This window comes from Eretmochelys imbricata, chromosome 1 (genome assembly GCF_965152235.1).
Source record: "Eretmochelys imbricata isolate rEreImb1 chromosome 1, rEreImb1.hap1, whole genome shotgun sequence".
Taxonomy (NCBI): Eukaryota; Metazoa; Chordata; order Testudines; family Cheloniidae; genus Eretmochelys; species Eretmochelys imbricata.
In genome coordinates, this window is record NC_135572.1 from 135304074 (window position 1) to 135311883 (window position 7810).

The window sequence follows — 7810 nt, forward strand, 5'->3', positions numbered from 1 at the left end:
CGAACTGAATTCTTTCTTCTGATCCATAGAAAAACCTGCAAAAACCTTCCTACTTCCTCCAGTTCAAATGAGCTACTTGCTGGCTTTTATGAGGACCAGATGATATGCAAGCTATCACCTGATCCCTTGCCTCACAGTATGAGATGGAAGGCTGATGGTGTGGGAATGCCAGGTTAGATCCAACTACCTTAAAGGGCCAATCACCCTACAACAGTAACATTGCAGCATAGATGGCTTTCTATACTACAGCATAAACTTCTGTACTTCTTCAGCACTTGAATGTCAGAAGTAGTTACTGTCACATAAATGGGAAGCATGTCAACCTTCACTAACATGGATAGGCATGGTTCACACCACTTAAATGGGTCCTTCTTATCTTATCTTTGGTAGCTTGATTGGCCCTGACCAAAAAGGTTAGAGAACTTGGTCCAGATAAAAATTAAGTGTGGAATGGCTCAAACTACCCAACGCTTACTAAATAAGGCATTGTTGCTCCTGCAAACACTTAGTTAGATGCTTATCCTTAAACATGTGAGTAGTCCCCTTGAAGCCATAGGAACTACTTGTGTGCTTAAGGTTAAGAAGTTACTTAAGTGTTTGCAGAAGAGGTGTGTAATTAATTAGCAATATAACACAATCTAACTATAAAAACTAGGGTGATGGACAGTTGCATATAATCTCTGAAATCACCCGAGGCATGGAAAGAAGGTCCTTACATCTTTAACTAGCTATGGAAACAGCTGACATGGATGAGGCCACAACCCTCTTTTATAACCAGGACTCCAAATATTCAGGCATGTCTCCACTACAAACTTTGATCGACACAAGTTATGTCAGCGTAAAGCTGTCACAGTTAGTGTGTTGCTTGTGTGCAAGCATACTTGTCTGCTTCCATGTGCTTTGCATACTCACTAGGAGGAGTGCTTGTGTTGATGCAAAGTGCAGTCACCATGGGTAGGTGTCCCAATGTGTCACATGCCACCCTTCAGCTCAATGCCTTGTGGGGAATTTTTGCAATGTGTTGCAGGGCACACACAAGTCCGGCAGAGGGGGCTGGGAGCAAGGGGTCAATATCTCCATCCCATACTGCCATCCATGCCTCCATGATACTCACATCTTTAAGAACACAGGACTGTTCAGAAAGCTGCAAGCCAGGACATTTTTTTCTGATTGTCAGATTACCATTGGTGATGTTGAAATGCCAATAGTGATCCTGGGGTACCCAGCCTACCCCTTCCTCTCCTGTTTTATGAAGCTGTTCACCGGCCACCTTGACAACACTAAGGAAAGATTCAATTACCAGGTCAGCAGGTGAAGAATGACCGTTAAATATGCTTTCAGCAGACTGAATGAATGTTGTTGGTGTTTCCTCACTAGATTGGATCCCAGTGAGAAAAATATCCTAGTTGTTATAGCTGCCTGTTGAGTCCTGCATAATATCTGTGAGGCAAAAGTTGCCATGGGGATGGAGAGCAGAGGTGGAGTGGCTCTCTGCTGAGTTTGAACAGCCAGACACAAGGGCCATTAGAAGATCTCAGTGTGGAACTATGTGACTGAGGGAGGCCTTTAAATAGCACTTTAATGGTCAGCAAGAACAATGTGCTGTGCTGGACTGTGCTCTGTCTAGCCTTGAAGTTTTGGGGGCTGTGAGGAATTGTGTAGTGCTTGGTGTACATGTATGAATATCACACTGTCTTTTAATGAACCCATGAATTATGTGGTGCTTGCTGTACATGTATAATTAATACGCTGTGTTTTTCACTGAACCTATGAGCTCTGAGGTCCTGTTCTACTACAAGTAAAGTGTACTGTAAGGAATGCTAGGTAAATTTATTTCCAAAAAATAAAAATTTATTGTGTACCAAAAAGAGTGCAAAATTGTGCAGTTAAAAAAACACAGTGCAAACTCAAACTCAGTTACCAGAACAGAACTTTAAAATAGTAGGATAGAAAATGTTCCTGTCCATTTCACTCCATTTCTGCCTAACATACACCAGTTATGGTTCTCATAGGTCAGTGTATGTGAAGCTGTGGTTGTCCTGACTGTCCCCCAATGGTAGGGGTAGGGATGTGACCCATGACGCCTCATTAAATGTTGCATTGGAGGGTGGAGGAAGCTGCTGAAATGGTATTCTCCATGGACTGCAAAGTGAGGCAAGCCCATTACTGTTGAACCTGTAGGTCAAGAAGAGTCAGCAGCATTTGTGTTTGCGGCCTGGGAATCCCCATCCTGTTGTATCTCCCTCTTCTTTTTCTGCTGGGACTCCTGGGTCTTTCTTTTGTCTGCTCTTTGCTTCTCCAGGCTGTCTGCTGTATTCACCCTCCAGACCTCCATCACGGTCCAGTGCAGCCCTTGCTTGCAGGATCTCGGTGAACATGTCCTCCCTAGTCCACTTCTTTCTCCTGCTCATCAGGGTCAGGCATCTGCAGGTGTGGGGAGGGTAACCCTCAAGGTCTCAATGGCAGCAGCTACAGATAAAACAGACAGATGTATTATTGTATGTACAGTCACAATGGAAAGTGCAAAATAAGTTTCAGAACCTCCCTTCTTTTATTCCCATATGAGTTTTGAATAAGACATGTTTATTGACACTTCAGCAAAATGCCACTCTCCCCGCCCAATGGTGAGTATGGCCTGCCCAGGGCAAGATGGGAGCAGTAATGAACAGGGAATTGTTCAGTGTGTAAATCAATAACATTTCGGCCCCTGTTTCCATGGATATGAACAGGGCAATGGCACTGAGCACTGGCACTGTTTTCCACAGGTGGTGGTGATTTTAGCAGATATCTCACTCCTGAGGGTCACAAACGCACAGAGTACACAACTGCTGCTGGCATCCTGAAGCTGCCTGGGCCCGTATGTCACTAGCCTGTTCAAGGCAATGATGCCCGCTGAAGTGATTGCAGAGTGGCGTGGGAAAGGGTCAGAAGAAATAAGACAGCTGTCCCTAGAAATCTTAGGGAGAAGATTGCAGAGGGTCTCTCAGGAGGACACAAAGGACATCCCTGTGTACATATACAAACTGCTCTACACGACACTCTGTGCCTAACCCTACAGGGTTATGAAAAGCAGATAACAATTCTACCTCTGTCTGTTGTACTGTTGCTTCTTCTCATACTAGTAAAACAATAAACAGTTGATACCTGTGTCCTGCTAACCTAGGGTTGAGCCAGGTGCCATCTTCACATTTAAACACTGTAAGGTAGAATGCATGCACACACACTTACTTGAAGTTCCTTCCCTTGCATCGAGCTCATCCATGCTCAGCTGGTGGGACTGGCTAGAATGCAGTGAAGTCTAGAAAAGATCCTGGCTCACAGCATAGTAGGCCTCCCCCACCCCTGCACTGCATCAACAGTATATCAACCATGGCTTAACGCTGTTTGGAGAGGTGGTGTTACTGTGCTGCCATAAATAGGCACTTACATCAGTGGGAGACAAATCTGAGTGTTGACAGGTGCACAAATAGGTTGATACAATGCAACTTACGTCAAACTAACTTTGTAGTGTAGACCAGGCCTCTGTGTCATGTGATCATACTTGTACAGCTCCAATGGGCACCACTTCCAAAGAGGTTCCTGCAGCTAAGTAGCATCAGAGGCATACTTGGAAATATACAGAGGCCACCATATAGAAGAACATTCTTTGTTGTGAAAAAAAGAGCCACCGTCAATTCCTCTACTAGCAGGTCTTTTAATGTAAGAAGCCAAATGTCAGGAATAATGTTGGTTGGCATATGCCTCTACAAAATAAAGGTCTCCTTGCAAATTATTTTCACAAGAAATCAAATACTGGCAAAACAAATGCTATCTTAGTTACAGTAACATCAGTTATTCAGAGACAGTCTCAGTTTCTGGGAACCTTATTGCATGTTTACATGGCACCCTGAAAGAAACCCAGTGCATTGTATGAGGGTAAATATATATACTGGCAAATTATAATTGTGGCAGATGTTGTGCTCACCTCTGAAAAGTAAGTGGGCTAATTAGTGCCTTATAGGTAGTTTGATTATCCTTCTACACTCATTTGAAACAGCTTCAAAGGAAACACAGGGCAATGATTCAGCCACGACAGCTCAGGCTGTAAATCAGATATTAAAACTCTCTGAAAAAGTCAAGGAATCCTGAAGATGAGGAGAGACTCATTTTCATAACAGTGGCAGAATACTTGCCTGTCAGACCCTGGAAAGGATTTAGAACAAATGTTCTGCAATCAGTTTATACTCACATTGAAGCAGGAGAGGAAAGCATCCACTGGTAGACAGGCAATCTGGGTCCACTGCTTGTTTCTGCCACAGCCTTCTTTCCTGATCTTGGAGAAGCTACCTCTCACGTAATAATTCTGGGTGAGAACCTCATTGCTGCTCTGGCCCCTGTACACCAGGTAGAAATGCCAGAGCAGTGAAAAAGGGCTCTTAAAGTCTTGGATCTGGCCAGGAGGGGATTCCCCTGGCACAGAAACTGAGCAAGACACATAAGACTGCCTTCTGAGAATCCCCTTTCAAGCCTTGGAATAGAGGCAGGGCTGGTGGCAGGTGGCGGATGTCAGGTATGAGGCCACATCATGTAATGCTGTGTAGATTCTTGGCAGTCCTACTCCCCATAGCCAGCAAGGTACAGATTGCTGTGACTTAAATAGGGTTGTCCATGGTATGCTGACTGCCACAGAGCAGTCCAGAATTGGGAGTGCGCAAAGCTGGCTTAATGCTGCTGTAGTTTTGTCCCTCATCCCTGGGATGCGAAGTCAGTGCTGTGCTTCTAACTTCACTCTTTGAGTGCATTTATACTAGAGGGAAAAAAAGGTATGTTCTTACCTCATGTTAGCTAACACATGTGGTAGCTAACATGATTAAAATCCTAGTGAAGACAAGGCAGTTTGTAGTTTTTACATGAGTTAGCTCCAGTTGAGGTAACTGTTACGGTGGAGCTTTTATGTGAGCAAAAGAATATTCTCAGGACAACAAAACAGCTGCAGAGAAGGGCCTTTAAAAAGAGGAAAAAGTTGTTAATTCTCATAAATCTTATTTCCCAAGTTGTCTGTTTAGTATGCCTAACTTGCAGTGTATGAAGTAAATAATTGAGGACAGTGTTATGCTACTGCTGAATGGATTAAGTAGCCAGACCACCTTGAGGAAAATGAAGGCAGTAACAGCCTTTACTGACTGTACTTTGTGAAAGGGAGATTGAATGTAGTATGACAGGTTTCAGAGTAGCAGCCGTGTTAGTCTGTATTCGCAAAAAGAAAAGGAGGACTTGTGGCACCTTAGAGACTAACCAATTTATTTGAGCATAAGCTTTCGTGAGCTACAGCTCACTTCATCCGTACTCCTTTTCTTTTTGTGAATGTAGTATGTACCCGAGTAATCGGATTCTAATATCTACACTGTATTGTTAAATCTATTCACCTAAATGTGGGTTATTGCTGATTATGTACTCTATGTATTATATGACTTTTACAAACTAACTTTTATATTTGTGGATAATCTAAGCACTATACCCAGATGTACAGACACTCTTTTCCCAACCTATGTATTATATAATATTTTTTTTTATCATTTCGCTGTGTGTTACTGTTCCTTTGTTCTACCAAAATTCAGGTTCATTTACCATGAGTTATATTTTTTATCAGCAGAGAATGTTAGCACACTGTAGCCTAATCAACTGCTACATTCTCTACTTCAGGTTAGTGCCATCTTGGAGAACGCTTTCAGGCAAAATCCACATTCTGAATCCTGTTATAATTCAGGCCAGTTGGCAGCCTTCTTTGTGAAGAAGTAAGGAAGAAGACCATATTGAGGAGGAAGCTGCAGTATGACCTAACAATGGTTTGGTTGTAGCTATGGTAACTGAGAGGGCAGTAGAAGGAAGCTCCCTCACTTTACCCATTTATAGATGAGCAGGCTTCAATGTCTACAGTTCTGAAGACCAAACCTTCAGACCCACAAAGCAGTTAATAAAAGAAACCCTAATAAATCATAATAGCTCCTGTTATTTCCTATGTTAAAAACAAAGTTTAAAGTTTTCTTAAATCACGCTAAGCAGATTTATCAATAAACATGTTAGAGATGAGGGTATGAAATAATTAAAGTGTTTGGCCAGCCTCAGGCCATTCTCAGTGTTTGAAATCACACATTAGGTTATGTGGCTGTGAGGTGTTGATTGGCTTTGGTAATTCATTGGTAAGTGTTCAGAGACTGGTGGTATTTCTGTTCAGTTTCCAGCTTTTAAATCTTCACAGAAATCATATATTTGCCCATCATTTGGTTTTCCTAGACTCTAGCTACTGGCAAACTTCAGTCTTCTTTTCAAGCATGTTCCTGCCCTGCTAATGGAAGTGAAGCAGTGCCAGGTTTTGTAAATATCCTTCTCAAAAGTGTGACAAAGTCAGACCTGATAGCTATAAGAGAGTGATAGAAGCCAGATATATCAATCCTAGAAAGTTCTTTTCTATGAACTGAAAAGAGTTTACTTCAGATTAATTGGAGACACCTGAGTCCAATTAAGGGCTGCCAATGACCTTTAACTCCTCCATCCCCTTCTCCTGAGAGGAAGGGGGGATAAGAAACAAGCTGTAGCAGTAAGAAGAGGGTCCTCTTAGGTGGACAGCTGTTCTTCTCCCTATAAGGAAACAATCAACCTTACTTCTGTTTGGGGAAGGGCTGGCAACCAGAAGCCAGTATAATAAGTCGAGGCCCCAGAGCGGGAGCAAGAAAATGTATTTCTTATGTGTTGTGAGTTTGGTTTTTTTGCTTAAGAGAACTACTTGGGCCTACCTGGAGGCCTACCATGTAAATATCTGGGAAAAATACCAAAGCCAAAGTGAAGAATTGATTTACTCCAGCTCCCCACTGCCAGAGGGGAGAAACTCTGAGACTGACAAGGCCAAAGAGATGCCTTGTCACAATGAGTATTTTAATCTCTTCTTCAGACCCCTTGTTTTTATTCTTTGTTATTTCTGGATATGTACAATACATAAATCCAGTCCTTGTACTCAATAGCCAAGCCTAGTTTACTGAAGAACAGTGTGGTCTATATGGGCCAAACAAACCTGAACACCTTTAGGCTATTTGTCTGACATAAACAACTGACTTCAATAAATAAAACTGACAATATAAACAAAATGTTATGGTTAAATATTTTTTTAACATACAAATTAGTAAAATATAAATGCTAAGGCCGTCATTTGGATACCAGCTATAGTTTTAATATGCATGAGGAACTAACCACTTAGCTTCTACTAACATCACTGATCACATAGCCCACCTTCCCAGTATATAGGTTAGAAAAATATTTTCTGGGAGTGTAGAAAATTATCTACATTTTTTCTAGAAAATCCTTGTTGATTTTTCAGATCTGATCCCATATAACAGAAAGACAATTTTTCCTAGTGAAAATAATAATAATAATAGTAGTAAACAAGGAATATGCACTTTTCTAGCAACTGCTAATTATGGATTTCTGTGTGCTTTACAGACATTAAGCAATTAAACCTCAGAATAACTGTGTGAGGTATTTAGGTATTATCAATATTTTACAGATGGGGAAATGGAGACAGAAATGTAGGTTGGTTTGCTCAAGTTTGATGCAGAAACCAGACTAGTAAACAGAGGTGAAATCCTGATCTTACTGATATTAACAGAAGTTTTGCTCTTCATTGGCATTGGGATTTCACCCCATATTTCTTGATGCTAAGTTCTGTGTCTGATGGGTTCCCCGGGGTGCAACTTAGAACTGGGGTACCACTAAGCCTTCTGTCTTACCAACTTGGGCTCCCTCTCACACTGTGATGCTGTGACAAGCTGCAAAACTC